General features: G+C 37.2%; 1 protein-coding gene across 3 annotated transcripts in view; it reads right to left on the reverse strand.

Moving 5' to 3' along the window:
- The window catches only part of LOC139969391 (signal peptide, CUB and EGF-like domain-containing protein 3), a 109801-nt gene extending 98664 nt beyond the window's left edge, over positions 1-11137 (reverse strand). The window contains exon 1 of one of the 3 annotated variants that reach the window (XM_071974306.1): positions 11026-11137. The gene's annotated coding sequence lies outside the window, so the exon portion shown is untranslated. The remainder of the gene's footprint in view (positions 1-11025) is intronic. The other 2 variants (XM_071974308.1, XM_071974309.1) reach the window with 2 other exon arrangements.
- Positions 11138-17112: the final 5975 nt, after the last annotated feature.

Raw genomic sequence — 17112 nt, forward strand, 5'->3', positions numbered from 1 at the left:
GTGTCAGACCCCCCCCCCCCCTGCGTGGTCCCCAGCATCACACATCCGACATTCAAGGTTTAGTGTTATAGAGCAACTCGGCCTTGAATGAGATGACGACATTCAATTACTGCTGGCCCAGTCATCATATACTGTACATAATACATATAATATAACATTGACAGTTCTGATTGTGAAGTGTAGGCTCATCTCAAAATAAGTGTGCTTTGGTTATGAGAAAACATCGCTCCAATTACCCTGAGATTTACCGCTGTGTGAAAGAAAATTGTTCAACAAACAAATTTGTAGTGAAACTAACTTTGTTTATTTATCCTACCGAGTCAGGGACATTGCATATGGTTTATGACACTCCACAGGCCTAACCACAAGGCCAAAATATACCCTACACTTCGCTCGTAATTTTCTCGAGTACTGCCCTTTTCATGTTTTAGCACCATCACGTGCCCTTGGTGAATTGATATACCACTTACGCCATACTAATCGACATTCCATTACGGGAAAATTGAAATATTCCTCTGTAAATTGCGGATATTATCTGTCATGTTTGGACTACTGATCTTAAATTCAGAGGAGGGTAAACTCGTTGGAGGAGGGTGTCTCGACGTTGATAAATCCAAACTGTTTTGATGTAACAGACTGACTGGTCGGAAAGGTAGAATGAGCACACAACTAAGGAAGCCACATATATTAATGTGTTAACAGTGAACTCAAACCTTGACTGCGGCACTGGCTTCTGTTTCTCTTCATCTTCGTTTATAATATTCTGGACTTGTAAATGCGAGGGACATTCAAGAGGCGCGCACCGGTATTGAGAGATAGAGAATGACGCATGCCTAGGCATAGGACCTAACACTGATGAATATAGGTAGAATGTTATTATTCATACGTTATAGTCCAAGGAAATTTAAAAGTTTTAGTAAAAGTAGAATGTATCTATATAATTATTCTGGTTTTCAAAATATAAATATAAATATAAAAATAATAATAATAATAAATAAGTTCTTAATATAGCGCCAAATACCAAAAGGCCTCTATAGGCGCTTTACAAAACCTAAAACAAATAGAAACATAAAAAAGACAGAGAAAATGCTAAATCTTTGGAATGCTCCTTTAATGTTGAATTATTGATGACGTCAGTTACTCAGTACAAGAATAACTGCTCATGCTAATCCATTGTTTTATCAATCATAATATCTCAACCCAATCATAAACTTCATAACAACAACAGAGCACCCTTGGATGACATTGAACACCCTTTGACTTTGACAAATTTGTTATGTATTTGCCAATTTGCCATTTGAGACAATAGAAACGTTTGTTTTCCCATTGCGTTTTGGAGAGGAACTGATCAAAATGACCTGTGAATTAGACCATGTAGTTACTTTATATGATGAACCTCAACTATTTACAGAGTTAAAGGAAAGTGTTATAGAAATACCGCCTGGCTAAATTTGTCAGTGTGTTGTAGTTATCATATAATCACCCTTGGTCACAGTTAAGATGTAAAGGAATCGATGGTTAGTAGGGTGCGATTATTCGTATACCTAGTTCATACAATTTGAGTAGTTTTCTGATAGACGCTATATTGCGAGAGACGTTTCTTTAAAAGAAAGAACGAATATGGTCTTTGATTACTATCATGTATTGTTTCTGTTTCAAGGGATTTGACCTAACACTAACAGCGTCACCTTGATCCACAGTGCTAATGTTACAATACTTGGGCCGACACTGTATCAGTACAACGAACTTGATTAGTTTTCGTGTCAGGTTCTGGCTTGGGTGACGTTTCTCACATTAATATAACTCCAATATCATAGATTCAGACAAGTGCCTCCCAAATATGGATTCATATTAAGGTTCAAAGGTCATTTCCGCTAAGAGATTTATCAGCTCTGGATGTTGCAAATTAGTTCAAATGCCACTCAGATACGCAGTGACGTTATCAGTTAGAAGCAGGGGGTGTGGTGTGGGGGGGGGGTGAGCCGAGGATAAGACTATGGAGATTATGGGGACATAGAGAGAGAGACAGTCTGAATGAGAACATTTGCACATGCGTTGTAAACTAAGGGTCCTTGGTTAGTGTATTGCGCCCTCTATCCCATGACTGAATTGCTGATTATACCACGATATCACCTAGTCAATCAAATCATGAAACTTCGCCATACGCGGAATTAATGCATTTTCCGTTGTGAGGAACAACATTTCTTCTGGGTTTCATGAAAAAAATCGTAAATAAATCTAAAGAATGAACAAGCAAAGGTTCTTAATCACATAACTATATTTGTTTGATCCATCGAATTCATGGCTTGTTAGACTATCAATGCTAATGGAAGGATCATTTCTCTTCAACCTATTGGGCCTTTTTGCCAGCAAAACTGTCCATGAGACGTGAGGTAAACTGATTAAGCCCAATGCCTATACACTGGAGCAACCACAATTCTCCCTAAAATATGATGGGTGCAGTCACATTATTAAAAAAAAAACTGGCTCGAAATAGTCTGTATACCTTATAAAATTAAGACAACGAATCGATTTTCCATTAGTTTGCCAGTGTTGAGTATTGAATCATCGTCTCAGATCTCTCTCAGTCATTTTCCCTACATCTCTCACTTTCTCTCTGCTCCCTACACTTCTCTCTGTCTATCTGCATGTCTGCCTGTCCATCTAGCTGGGCGAGACAACACAAGATGTTAAATTTAGCAATTCAACTTGAAAATTCAAACAAAATGACATTTAAATTAATGCTGATAAAGTCGTGATCGTCCTTGTCGGCTTGGCACCGTATATTGTGCAATATTCTATGGCTAGGGTATAAACAAAAAACCCATCTGATAGTTCTTGCTGGGCACAATGCAAATATTAGCGTTAAAATGTAGATATTTCTACTATACATGCATTTTGCTGAGCATTATTAACGTTAACTGGTGCATGTGAAGAACTGCCGTGTCTGTGAGGACAGTTCTAGATATATATACTCAAAAGTCAGGCAATCCAAATTATAGACAAATATAAATGAGCCGAAATTTGACAAGTTTTTTAAATTGCAGAATGATTTAAACCGTTCGCCGAAGACATCTATGATGTGATAACAGAATATTTGGCTACGTTCCTTCATAGCATAGTCACGCGTAGAGTCCACTCGATGTATATTTGTGTAACACATGATGTAACCGGTGATGCAACAAATGATGTCAATGGACCAATACGCTACGCACTCCCCATCCCCACCCCACACACACACAGATACTTGTCGATATGGTTCAATTCACATCAGTTTATATATATGCAATGACAAAAATGAAACTTATTCACTGAAGGACATTGAAGGAAATTAAGAGATTACAATAATCCCTAACGTGAGTTGCTTGCATACATTTACATATAGACAGACCAATATGTATTCCAATTAGAGGAATGTTAAGTATATATGTTAGGTTCACACTGCTATCGATAAGTTACTTATTATATATCTGGTTCAGAAATATTTTTTAAATCTCATTAGTGGCCGTATAGCGAGAACAAACACCCACCAGGCAGACCCTATGAATACGTTAAGGGGAACCCACCGTTAACTAATTCTAAGACTCTTGTCAGTGTATATGTATGTAGGCATAATACAGTAGTTTGTCCTTCAAATGAACTTACATCCTCTCTGCAACGCACTGTTCTCTTTCACGAGCATGGCATTGCAGTGAAGTGGTGTCCAAGTGTCTGCAGCGGTTTTACTCGAACAATCACGGAAATTAATCGAAAACATGAAGTTGTCGACAAATTAACCGTATCGTGTCATCCTACGACCCTACGGGAATCCTGTCCACTATTCTACATGTCCCGTTGCTGTATGTGTGAAAGGACGACACATATCATCATGGCGAGTTATCAAAGACATAGCAGCGACAAGTGAGACAGGCACGTGTCAATCAAAATTCAAAATTTTGAGATTAGTTTTGGTAGATCGAAGATGACAGTTCAGTCAAAACCGCGGAAAGAAGAAGCCGTTAAAGCTCCATGGTTGAAGAGACTGATTGGTATTGACGTAAAGTGAATCTTTATTAGGAAATGCTCAGTCGTTTAGCACGTTAGACTACGGGCTTTTGCAGGAGCTGTTAACCGACTTGTGGGGTTAATAACTAGTCGGTTGAATTGATGACTATTTAGTTAACTTTCAGGCTGTGTGAAATGATTAACTAACGTATATCGGGTCAAACCAGTGTTCGACCTATGCAAGGAAGTAATTGTGTATACCAGTTTTCAAATTTACATTATTGACAGTTTTTTTGCGGCATCTTGAATTTTTCACATTCATTAAAAAGAAAACATAAGGTCCCGAAAATATAATCTTTAGCGAAAGAAAAAAAGGATGAGAGTTTTTAGTGACTCAATCAATATTCCAAAGACTTTGAATAGGGGCTGCTACGAAATTTCTGGAAAAACCCCCCATAATAACTCACCAATTCGCTGTGACCAACGAGTTTGAACCACATACATACATTGCGGGATATCCAGATATATGTGGTTACAGCATGACTTGGTCGGACCAGAGAGTTGCTATGGAAGAGACTCCCTGGTCTGACAGACTGAAAGTTGCAACCTAACACAAAATACACATTTGATGCGCGCAACGGAGCACATGGGAATTGGTTCAGGACCGTTATGTCAGATTAATAGTTCACGTCCTTCCCTTCCTTTTTAAAATGTAACTTTCAAAATGGTGGACCGAAATTGACAATAAAGATAAAAATTGCATGAAATTATATACAGGAATCTGAATCTGAATAAATTATTTGTGTCCATCATGTTACACTGGGGGCCTCCACGTGCGAACTTTTCGATAGGGTTGGAATCTCGTAACGTATATTCGAGGGTTTGGTTGACACTGTTCAAGAGAGACTTGAACGTACTCAACAGGATAGTCGAGAGGAAATTATCTTTGACTAATGAGAATATATATATATATATATATATATATTATTACAATTTTCATTTATATAAATATATATATATATTTATATATATATATATATATATATTTATATATATATATATATATATAAATGAAAATCGTAATATAATATATATATATATATATATATATATATATATATATATATATATATATATACATATATATATATATATATATATATATATATATATATATATATATATATATATATATTTGGCCTATATATAGGGCCTATATATATAGGGCCTATATATACTTAGCATGAAATTTGCATGTAATTCCGGCATTGCATTTCGAGATATTAATAGTTGCAATTTTTACAGTTTGTACTACCAGTGAACTTGAAGCAAACATAGTGTGATGTCAAAGTTGCACACTGACAACCTGTTGCCTCTTGTTCCCTTTTATTAAAAACATTTCAAATTAAAATATTGTTGTCTATCGAGCGCTACATATCAACGGAATGGAAATATCACCAGGATGCTCACAAGATTTCTTTTTTTCGTATATCAAAAATAAAATTAAGTTGGACTATCCTGTCATCCATCGTTTAGGAAACGGATTGATCTCAAGTTGTCTATACCCTGTCCGCTCCCCCGTCCCCCGGTATATCATTCATCCACCGTCGGTTGTCTAGAGTAATAACGTTTCTTTCTCTAGTTAGTAAACTTCTTTATTCATTCAGATAGGTCTGATTCATGGATCATTTCCATGTTAGGATTCTGTCTTGAAATGGTCGCATTATTTGAATTGTCTTCCGTACTGACCCCAAACTTTAGTGGTGGTCTTAATAAAAAAGCTAAAACTTTGTAAAAGTACTTTCTCTGGAAGGATCCGACGCCCCTAATTCTTCATTAGACAATTAACATCTTCATTAGACAATTAACATCTTCATTAGACAATGAACATCTTTGTGAGGAATAATCATTGGAGGATGAAAGTATAAAATGCCTTTTGAATTTTGAGCAAGGGTGACCATTATTTGATTTTCTAGCATATTTGGGGCTATACTGATCACCTAAAAAAAAGCTACAAAAGTGGCCAATCTGTTAGTATAATTTGACCTGTACTTAACCTTCATGCTTTGATATTGTCAAAATCTTTGCGAACGACGACATTCTCTTTACTATAGTCAGCACTGTAATAACTCCAGGAAGTCATTATGATTTTGTTTGTTAGTTCATATTTAAATTAACCTACGTATTATGACCGAAGAAGATAGTTGCCAATTGCTGTTGTTTATCTACGTTCGAAAATAATATATATCACAAGGCGTGTGCTTCAAATTTCGTGAAACCCATGGCAACGAACCAGGCGTTAATTAGTTCAGTGCCAGATACGAGGATTGCTTTTCCTACTCTCACAACCCACTCATTCATAATTTGTTTTAATAACTACAAATATTACTGTATCAAAACTGACGCCCATTTGAACTTGTCTGAGGCACATCAATAGCTTGTAAACGTATAACATAACGGCACTGTTGCTATGACGTCACAACAAGGTTGCCAAGGTACTTAATGTGTTGCTCAGTGTTAACTACCGGTTACGTAAAGCAATATATGACGTCACCGCTTATCAGAGACACATCTCCTTAAAAGCCGCCGCAGTTCCGAAATCCATCGTAAAGTTAATAATATAAGTCCCAAAAAAAATCTCAGTAAAACAATTTACATAGGAATAAATCAAAAAGTGTATGTAAAGTGTGAATTATGTGTACCTTATACGGCTTCACACGTGTTCATACCGGTAAGACCGAACCAGATACGGTGACTCGTTACGTATACGTGTATATGGCAGTATATGATTGCCTGTATGTTAATGTTTTTATTTTATGAGTCCTACATCTTTGTGGCGGATACGGGGATAGAAACCGTCACAATTAACTTTAAAAACATGTAGCTGAACTATTATTGCTTAAAGATTTATCAGAAGCTAAATTATACTTGCGAAACACTTTTACTTTGAAATCAAGTCCGTGTTCTACGTTTCAAAATATCTTTTACTCATACACAGGTCTATATAGCTAATGAAAGTCAAAATAATAAATTGCACCTTACCGTGAAAGTCCTACATCATGGCTCCTACTGTACGATTCATGTTTTGAGACTTGATTTGACCTCAGACTTTGAACTGACCTGGTCAGTCTTGGAACCCACAACCTGCCAGATGTATGAGCTCCATGTTATGTATTCATCTTATTTTTTGTGTCGTTTAATCTATTTATACTTTTTGCGAAAAGTGACCCCAAAATAGAGGCTGGACAGGAATAGCAACCAAGTTTGCCTTACTGCAATACCCTCAGCTCCACCAGTCCCCTGGTCACACCGGGACTGTAATCGTGTGGTCATAACGGCTCTATACATCAGGTTATGTGCTGTATCTTGAATCCATGGAAAAGAACAGTATAGTTCAAATTGATCTTTGCGTGCAAAATGATACTTGCTTCTCCTATGCACAGTATTAACGTAGTTTGTAGGTTTCAGCCGTTTCCTGTTGTAATGGAGTGAAACTAACATCATTGATCTACCCTTGATAACATTGATTGGGCCTTTCAGGTATGTAACATATGATAAGACCATAACAGTGCGTCTGACCAAACTTCGGTTCATGAATTAGGAAGAAAATTTGGAACTGTAATAGAAAACTATTATTCGGAAATCGTCAGAATAATTTACGTCCAATTGGGTGAAGATTTAGTAATTTGTTTTCTTCAGAAAACTGCGCTCAATCACATAATAATACTCAAGTGCATGAATGTTCAGTGAAGTTACATTTATTAACAATAATTATGGTTTAATTTGGAATGGGGTTTAAAGGGGGGGGGGGTGGGAGGGGTATAAACGGGAGGCTTAAAAATACTATTTGTAATCTTTGGATGAAGGAGGAGTGTCAGGATGAATAAAGTGAAGGGGAAGGGAGGGGGAGAGGTGGGGGGAGGTGCTACGGTACAGGAGTAAATATGCACGCAATCACTTACCGTAAATCGGCATGTACATGCATGCAATCAGTTTACCGCGGTAGGCCGCATGTACCGCATTTTATAAATATCACCTTGTAGGAGCTAGGCGGTCAATTATAAACAACTGGACCGGTTTATTTTGCAGTCCATTTTTGTGGCAATAACTTCTTATGCTTCTCATAATGTAATTGACAGACTAATTTTTACAAGTCCGTATGCTTGACAAACTTAAAAGGTACCATAATTATTATATTCTTGGCAGAATTAGTTTAGTTGGTGAAATTGAAATTATTATTTAATAGTATACTTGGTATAATTATATTTTGAAGTAAGTGTTAATGACACAGTACATTGTCCTCTGGATATCTGATATAATAAAAATATATGATTACTGATGAAATAAAGAATAAATTCATGTGCGTAACATGTATATACAATATTGGACCCTCTCCTCGCCCCCCCCCCCCCGCCCACCCTCTTCCCACTCCAAATTTTTCATACGAACAATCTCGAAGGTTCAGAGGTAAGTCCCCAACAATATTTGTATCACAATAGATGTAGATGGTTTGGTTTACTTATTCCTTGTACGAGCAGGAAGCTCCTTTAAGGAATAATGAGGTTCCATTTCGATTTCTTCTTTGCTTCAAAGAATTGTTTTCTGGTATTTTTTGTTGTTGATCAAATTCAGCTTAAGTAGAAACACCGCGACTGAAATTTCCTATTTCTGCTCGATGAAGTGAGTAATTCTATCTTCAAAATAAGCTTATTGAAGCTACCCATACTAACACGCCTCTGGCTAAGGTTCTATTTTGAAGCAAATTATCGCTGTGGTCATAAAATAGTAAGCATTAAGAATACCCCAAACAAGCTGTTTGTCGTAGAATAAGCTAAGGGCAACGAAATAAAAAAATTAATTAGAGTGAAGGGATATAATCGCCCTTGGCGCAATTGTTTTTGAACACCGACAGGCGGCAGTGACGTAATCATTAAAGTGTATATCTGAATCATTGGCAGTATCTTGCAGCATGAGACTGTTGGGGCCAGATAATACCACAGAGAGTTTATTCACCGGCTCATATTTACTCTCTAATCGAGAAGCCTCCTCACCAAGAGAAGAAATGGTCGAAGAAGAAGAAGAAAAAGAAGATATAATAATGAGGAGACCTAACCATGGTCTTTAATTTGATTGAAGCAAGATAGTTCATTAAAGGAATCTAATAAAACTCTAAGAAGGAGAAACTAACGTTGTCAAGGGCAATTGTTGTTGTTGACTGTCATCAAATGTTGCTCTTTTGTTCATATGCAGTTAAAAGAAATATGTTTTGGTTGAGTTATTAGCATTTATAAAATAAAGGATTACCAGTAAGGACGCCCTCATTAACATAAAGTTAGCCTTAAAAGTGCATTCCAAGAGAGACTTAGCGTATTTTAAAGGTGAATATCTTGAAACCTGAATAGCTGTAGAAACACTTCGAGTACTCGTGATTTATGTTTTCGTCGGAACTATGACAAATCATGATTTAAATTATCCGAAAGGTGATCCATTAAGTCAAATACTGCAGATAGCCTAATGGTGTATATTAAACATTCCTTGTACGATATTGGAAGGCTACAGTAGCAGATAGTGTTTCCCGCCACCAAGTTTCTTCCCTGAGTGATTCAGTTTATACGGTACCAAAAATTGTAGCATGTTGAAATTAAAATGAAGATTTAATATCTACAACGTTTACTTTTTCCTTCCGCCGTTCTGCCGATCTAAAGTTTATTACTTAAGTTATACTAGACAGTTTTACAAGAATTCTACAAGTTTAACTTGCATACTTTTGTGTGATTGACCGGAAGCTGATAATTCATAAGATGCATTTTCTGTACAGGCGCGTAACCAGCCTAGTTCGTGGTGTGAGGGGAAAGCAAAATGTGCCCCCCCCCCTTCATCTTAAAAATCGAGGAATTTAAGTGTTAATAAACGTTTGTATTGAAATTATTTTTCATTAACACCAAATAGGCTCTATAACCTCTGTAACGAATTCGAATAATAGAGGGGAGAAGCAAGAGGATAGGCTGCCGTTCTGGGAGAGGTGAGGGAGAAAATTTGTCTCCGTAAGCGGGTGAGGGGTAGAGGGAATGCAAAAGGGTGCTATCATTTCCAAAGCCACATTTGTGTAAGCTTTTTGTGCATGTGCTATAAAATGTGGAAGAAAGATTCGAATGAGGGGGGGGGGGGGGTCGGAGGAGGAGGAGGGACATGTTCCCATTCTCTGCAGTAGTTACAGACTTGTTTATATTATTTAGTTTGCATTGCTAATGAGGAATACTGATGAGAAGCAGATCACACCGTACTATAAAAACAAGTATAGCCTATCCAGTATCATGTAAATCAGAGCTATTATTTTACTCTTTTGTCAATTATTAGGAGTAGAAGGAGTTCGCGACACTCTCTTTTTTTGCTCACACACACGCACACACATAAAGGGCATATAGTCCAATTAAAAGCTAGAACAAAATTGATAAAAGTGTAAAATGTACACGTTTATATCTAAGTGTCTTTCAAAGTAACGATGATTAACACCATAGCTGGCTAAACACCGTTAGTGTAAGTACGATATGAACATCCATATATCGGACATTCAAAGAGATTTATCAAATGTAAATTGTATCGAACTAACCAACATAGGAAAGGATGAATTTTCTTTAGGAACACAGATTACGGGGTCCCCAACCTGCTTGAAGTGACTTTACCCCCCCCCCCCCCAACACACACACACACAGTTCACTCTCTCTAAATGCTATGGAGAGACATACTAGACCATAAGCGGGAAAGGGGCATCGTAACCTTCATATCACGTACGGTAAATCTTAATCGTTACTGAACTTACATTTAATTAAAGTATATTTACAACTAACGTGAATTGTTTTGGTTGCTATAAACTTCGTCTTGATGACCTTATGGGGGTACTTTAACTTTCCTAATAACATTGATTCAATGTAAGTGTGAGCTCACTACCTCTTGGGAATCACGCCACCATTAGCCAGCCTATGCACAACGACTTTATAGCATTTAAATACCTGTGGTAAGAATCAGAACAATTTACTTTACCTGTCATATACTTTCTTTCAAGCCCTTTCTCTTTCTGCGATAGTAAAGTTCTCTCCGGCAAGACTCGCAACACTGTAGTTCCATCACTTGTTAAAACGTTCTTGCCTAAATGCACATGCTTACCACTATCGAGCATATTCCCTCGTTGTGCATTCAGCAGGAACAATTACAGAGTTTGATATACTCATGCATCGAGAGCGGGTTGTGTCACCGCTCAAACGTAAGGGCTTTATTCCATGAGGAAGTACAAACATTGGTTTGTTTGACATACTGCCTCAGTGGTCAATAGAATAAAGTTTAAGGGACAGTGAATTTCTCTCTTAAATATTTAAGGTAGGCCTACTTGAGCTTCCAATGAGTGTTATTAGAGATGTTTGATAATCGCACATCACTGTCAATCTACCAAATGAATAAGAATTCACTGAGTCGACTTCGTGCTATGAAATTTAATTAGTCGAAGTAAATACAAACAGGAGTTAACAAGTGAACGTAAACAATAAAAACACTTCCAATGGCTATTCGCATTAGACGATAACATATCTGTTGTTTGATTCTCAAAGAATTACTAATTTGTAATAAAACATAAAAAGTAGCTAGTGACGTTCAATGGTGAAATGGCAACACTTTATCATCGTTTAGTCATAGCAGATTGGCCACGAATAATGCTATAAAGTCCAATAATGGTCACTCATTTGTAAACTTTCATGTGATTATTTAAATAGTCCTAAGTGGATGAGGATCAGAGCCTCTATATGAGAACACTTTTATCAATGTTAGAAATCTTCTAAGATCAATTCTAAAATCTGAAGCCAATAAATATTGATCTTTAAAGTTATTTTTCGTCAGTTGTTAATTTGCTCGCCAAATAGATAAGTTCACTCATTAGAAGGGCATTCGATGCATAGGCGTAGGAGCCAATTCGATTTGGGGGGGGGGGGGGCTGTAACGACTTGCCCGAAAAATACAACCAAAAGTTTTCGCGCGGTCCGCGCGCTTTCAACATGTTAATATGCATATCACATTTCATTTTTCATTTCTTTATTCCAGTATAAATTTACAGAAAAATTTATAAATAGGATAAAAATATACAAAACATCAAAATACAGGTTAAGACATATAAAAGTTTATGAGACTAAGTTAATAGTGAAAACATAAAAAGCGTTACAAAAGTTATCAAAATTATCAAGAAGCTACAACAAAGGATCTAGGAAGCTGTCTTTACCAGTTTACAAAAAGGGCTGCTCTGTACATAAAACGAGTTCTTAAATAGTAAAATTCTAAACCATTATCAAAAAGCTACAATAATCACATAGGCATTCAGCGGCTTTTACATCACATGCCAATAACATACAATCATTTGCCGTGTTATTACCCTTCCATATTGGTTAGAATTATTGGGGAAGTCGTTACAACAATAATGATCATAATAATAAAGTTCAACCATTGAAAAACACACTGCAAATTATTCTTCTCTAAGTAGGTGCCCGAATAATTCTCAGCATAGCCTATTGCCCGAATTTTCACCCAAAAAATTGAAAACCACATTGCAAATTATTCTTCTTTTAGTGAGTGCCCGAAAAATTCTCCGCAAATTGCCTGAATTTTCACCAAAAATTTCGGTTGTGGGGCTGCAGCCCCCACCCCCCGCCTCCTACGCCTATGATTCGATGCAGTTAACAATGAGAGCTCGAATGTTTACTTCAACATCCAATGTAGTCTTGTTGGAAGTACTAATTTATGTATATGTTTTCTTATTTAATCAATTATGACTCTCTTCCTTGTGCTCCAAGTTTTCTTTTCATGGTCAGTAGCTTGATAAGCAACCTATGCAATTTAAAATGCCTGTTTTGACGTTTATGGTACAAATTTAAATTGAAAATGAATATTTAACAAAACTGCAAACTTTGTACTGGTTGTGACTTGAGTAGGCATATAAGGTGCCATGCTCCCTATTAACCCGTCCAAGTGGTCAGGAAAATATCGACCATCTACACAGCAAGAGAACATCCTTTTGTGACATCTTATCAACATAATGATCCGGCTTTTGTGTCTTGGATGCAAGGATACACAAATGCAACTATATGTGATGCGAAAATTAGGGAAATGTATGCACCATTAGAACCTCTTAAGTCCTTCCGAAAGCAGGGTTCAAATGTTGTACTGGTAAAAACAAGTCAATGGGGAAATTTTATGGAGCACGCTACCATAACAAAAACTTGCGTTGCATACAACTTCCATAACACTATAGCACCGGACTAACTGACCCATGCAGTGCTTGCATTCTGGTCTCTATTGTTAACGGTTTGGATGTGGGCAGCAATAATCACAGATAAGTAGCTATTTATTGATGATAACTGTAATCCTGAGGTAATGAGGTCTTTTTACCTTACAAGTGTTTGTTAGCTCAAATCAGAGTCCTCACACTACCCTGTGAACAAAAGATCTTACAAAGCAGAGAATGAAGAGATAAAAACATTTCTTTTGTTCAATTTATTGTGGACCTTCTGTTACTATTGTGCGTTGTTTTTCCTTCATGATTGAAATTACGGCATCTATTGCTGACCTAACTAAAACTTCTCTTTAAATTCTTTGCAAATAGGCACATCATCATTAGTACCTTCCTTTCAATCAAGCCTTGCTATAACCGAAATTACTTTGAGTTTCCGTAATAAGCGGCGGAAGCGTTCAATCCTAACAAGAAGGAGGCTTACATGAATCCACACCAATCAACGAGGAAGACCGAGATTGCATAAACATTCTGCAAATAAAAAAGAAGATTGATAAGAAATATCCTGCAAATTGGAATAATGTCCAGCAAACATGAAAGTGACAACTACGCACATGGATGTCAAATTACTTCAAATAGTGGACGGAATGGAAGGGGATCATACAATGAGAGAGGGATCAGTTATCGAGAGGCGGTGTTATGCAGTGAATGAGAGGTGGGTAATTCATTGATGAAAGGAGGACATCAGTGGATAAGGTAAGGGGATCATATAATAAGAGAGGGATCAGTTATTGGGAGGAGGGGTTATGCAGTGAATAAGAGGTGGGTAATTCATTGATGAAAGGATGACATCAGTGGATGAGGGAAGGGGATCATATAACGAGAGAGGGATCAGTTATTGAGAGGAGGGGTTATGCACTGCTTGAGAGGAGTGGTTCGGTGAAGAAAGGGGGGGGGGGATTTGAGAAAGAACGGGAGGGAATCAATAAAACAAGAGGTGATCAGCTGATGAGAGGAGATAAATCAGGACACAAGAGGAGGGGATCAGTACATGAGAGGCTGATTTGTGGAAGAGAATAAAAATAGAACAGCGATGAAACGAGAGCAGCCGTGATGAGAGGAGCGGATGAGTGAGTGAAAGGGAGGGAATTAACGGGGGGGGGGGGGTCAGTGAATACGAGAACAGAGGGATCAACTAATGAGAGGAGGCTAACAGTGGGTGGTGCACACTTGTGTGTACATTGATTGAGTTCTAATTTTCTCAGTCAACTTTATGTAATCTGAAGCTGAAGTTGTAAGCTATTGCGCATAATGCGTCCTTGAATAATATAAAACAATTCCTAATAAGTACGAAAATATCCTTGATATGTTACTGGTGTTTAAGTTTGTCCATTAGACGGACCAGTGTGAATGAGTCTTTCATGTGGTATTCTATATTAAATGTCTACAAAGGTTTGAACGCACACGCACATCTCGACGGTATTGTGAGGTGATCAAAGTTGACCAAGGTTATTTGCACAACCAAGGTGAGAATAGAATTAAATTTTCACTTGTGTTATCGATGAAACCACGCAGTGACTGTCGACCGCGTACGCAAACCGGAAATGATCGTAACTTCTGATTAGTCAAATAATGCGGCAACTGACTTGCTTGTCAGATCAATAAGATAAGTGCGTTATAAGGAAATGAGTCACCGTCTTGAATGGACACCTTTCGTTAGCGAAGGTTTTTCCAAATCTCAGGCTCCTTATAAGATCAAAGAATATATTATTTCATGAAAGATTGGTTTCGAGGCTAAGTAAAAGAAGTAAAATATATCAGTGATTAAATTGATAATATTTACCACATTGAAAATTAGTCCTACTGATTAATTAATGTGACGAGAAGAGAGAGAGAGAAAGGTGTGGAGAGAGGGAGCGGTGGAGGTGCAGGCAGAGAAATCTGTCAGATTAAAAGTCTGAGGGTCTGAAATACTCAAGTTCAGAAAAAACACGGTAATTATTGTACGCTGGATTATCGTTATGAGACACCCCAGCCACCACCCCCCCCCCCCCGGCTGTTCATGCATACGCCCAAGTCGTTAACCCATGTTTTTTTCTTTACATTTTAATTCGGTCAAACTCTTATATTTTTTTATAAATTCGTTTTCTTTAATAAATTTTATTCTTCGGGGCAACTGGATTTTGTTTAATATATTAATGTTTTCATGCATCATCTTCCGCGCTAAGTATAAGGAATGAGGTTTCGAATAAAAAATCCGCTAGCTACAATGTATCCGGAGTACCAGTTTTGCTATTTTTTGGTTGAAAAGGGGTTGGGGAGGGAGAATGGAAAAAGGAAAAAGGGGACCATACACATTAATTGGTGTGCGTATAAGTATGGAGCTATAAACAGCTCCATGTTATAGGCTAAGTAACGCCTCACTCAGTCTACGTCCTGCGTTCTGAAGATTGATTGGCGTATAAGGCATCGCAATAAATTACCGCAAGCTATTGTCTTTGTAACTAACCGAGACATCAGTAAGTAGAGTATTGTGATGTTTATTCTTCTCTGGCTGACACACCTCTGTTCCATTCTCTGTTCTCCCGGAGCATATCAGTACATTTACATGAGTCATGGTAGGTCCTAACTTCTTAGCAAAGTATCTGCAGAGTACGAGATAACATGCAGTAATGAAGTAATAATTAATTAATTATACCATTGTTTCAATACACAACAGAAGCATTGTATGGCACCAAACTAACTCTTGAGTTATTGACTGGAACTGACTATATGGACGGGGTCCCTACATGCGTCTGTGTTTATGGTATTGTTCTGCACTAAACCATTGGTAGAAAGATATAATCTCATGGGGTGAGCTTAATGTTCAGTAGATTTGCACGGTCCTTTACGGGGAATGTGATAGGCAACTTGCGAAATGTTTAAAATTAATCATAATTTTAGTAAAGTATCATATTTTTCATTCAAAACTAATGAAGAAAATACCATCAGTTCGTTCCTTACTAGATTGATTTAAAATATTATTTTAAACTGAATTATTATATTTATTAGCAGAATATGAAAGTAAATATTTGGGAGAGATATTGGCAGCCGTGGTCTAATCTAGTAGGTTTTGAAATATAGTTCTTGGACATTTATAGCAGTATCACAGTAATTTTTACTTTGCCAATGGGGTTGACATTTTTTTTTCGTGTTTAATCATGTAATCTTGTATTTGTCTGTATATAAATGTCATGAGAAATAAAAAATAAAATAAAAAGGCACAAAAACATGCGAAATGTTAAGGAAGAAAGTCCAGCGGTTTGATGATTCTTTGCCAAATTTCATATGAGAATATTTCATGTAACACGTCAAGTAATTCGCAAGGTTTGTTGTATTCATTTTCGACCATACTTCATCAATGGAGTTTCCTTGTTTACATTGGATTTTGTTGAGCTCAAATGACCTTTGACCTCCTTAGAAACCAATTCACACATCTACAATCTACATTCAAAATATGATTTGAATCCAAGCTTTCTATTTTGAGTTATCACATTCACAAGGTTTTCAGACTTAAATGCAATAAACGTACCTAGTTTAGTAGTTTGACATTGATGCAGGCAACGTTTGGATAAGGATTCGTGTTTATGATTCAGAGCGGCACATACACAATGCAAACACACACACAAGCATCCACACCTCATCGCCATCGCATAGATTCATAGTCCCTTCGGCCTGGAAGTGGTTAAGTGGTATAGAGGTCCACCATATTGTTCTCTCATAAGTCAACGAATAACGGAAAACTGACTGGCAAAGCTTACACAAAGGAAAAGGGAACGAAAACGGAACTCGAACCAGTGACTCTGGGCGAACCCAGCGCA

Source organism: Apostichopus japonicus, chromosome 7, assembly GCF_037975245.1.
Source record: "Apostichopus japonicus isolate 1M-3 chromosome 7, ASM3797524v1, whole genome shotgun sequence".
NCBI classification, from domain to species: Eukaryota; Metazoa; Echinodermata; class Holothuroidea; order Aspidochirotida; family Stichopodidae; genus Apostichopus; species Apostichopus japonicus.